Source organism: Orycteropus afer, unplaced genomic scaffold (genome assembly GCF_000298275.1).
Source record: "Orycteropus afer afer isolate SDZICR_OR568_19922 unplaced genomic scaffold, OryAfe1.0 scaffold00101, whole genome shotgun sequence".
NCBI lineage: Eukaryota > Metazoa > Chordata > Mammalia > Tubulidentata > Orycteropodidae > Orycteropus > Orycteropus afer.
Genome location: NW_006921688.1, coordinates 3,195,696 through 3,196,268, shown reverse-complemented (window position 1 = coordinate 3,196,268; position 573 = coordinate 3,195,696). Strand labels below are relative to the sequence as shown.

The following is a 573-nucleotide window of genomic DNA, read 5'->3' as shown; positions in this document are numbered from 1 at the left end:
TAAGAGTTAAACTGCCACATCACTAGACCAGTGTTTAGACCAGAATCCTACCTTTGTATTCACTAAATATCAAGATCAAAAGGAAGGCTGGGCAATCTACTTCTGTAGTGATACTGCCTCAGAAACCCAAGGAGGGGTCGTTATGTGCTGGGTCTGACTCGATGGCACACAACAACAAATACCAAGATGGGAGAAGAAGAGAAAAAGAAGGTGGGAAAATGGACTCTTATGGTAAGGCATTCTCTGTTGTCAGATTTCTTAACGATTCCCAGGGACGCAGAAAAGCAAGATACTATTTCCAGGAGCAAACAAAACGCTGATGCATCTATTCTCACTTCTTCACGTCAGTCATTTTGCTATTGCTAGGTCCACTTTTTTCCTTCAAAATGAAAAACATTTTTTTTTTATTATAGATCTAAATGTTTTTGGTATGAGAAAGGTTATTTTACATAAACTTAGTTTCTTTTCCCCATAGTTGCCCATAGTTAACTGTACAACTGAATTATTCCATCTGAATGTTGTTGTTGTTATGTGCTGTCGAGTTGGCCCCGACTCATAGTGACCCCTCCTTGG

The 573-nt window shown here is 39.4% G+C and overlaps 1 protein-coding gene across 1 annotated transcript in view; it reads right to left on the bottom strand.

The window, feature by feature from the left end:
* The window catches only part of SASH1 (SAM and SH3 domain containing 1), a 236,154-nt gene that overhangs the window by 3,932 nt on the left and 231,649 nt on the right, over window positions 1-573 (bottom strand). The window lies entirely within an intron of this gene.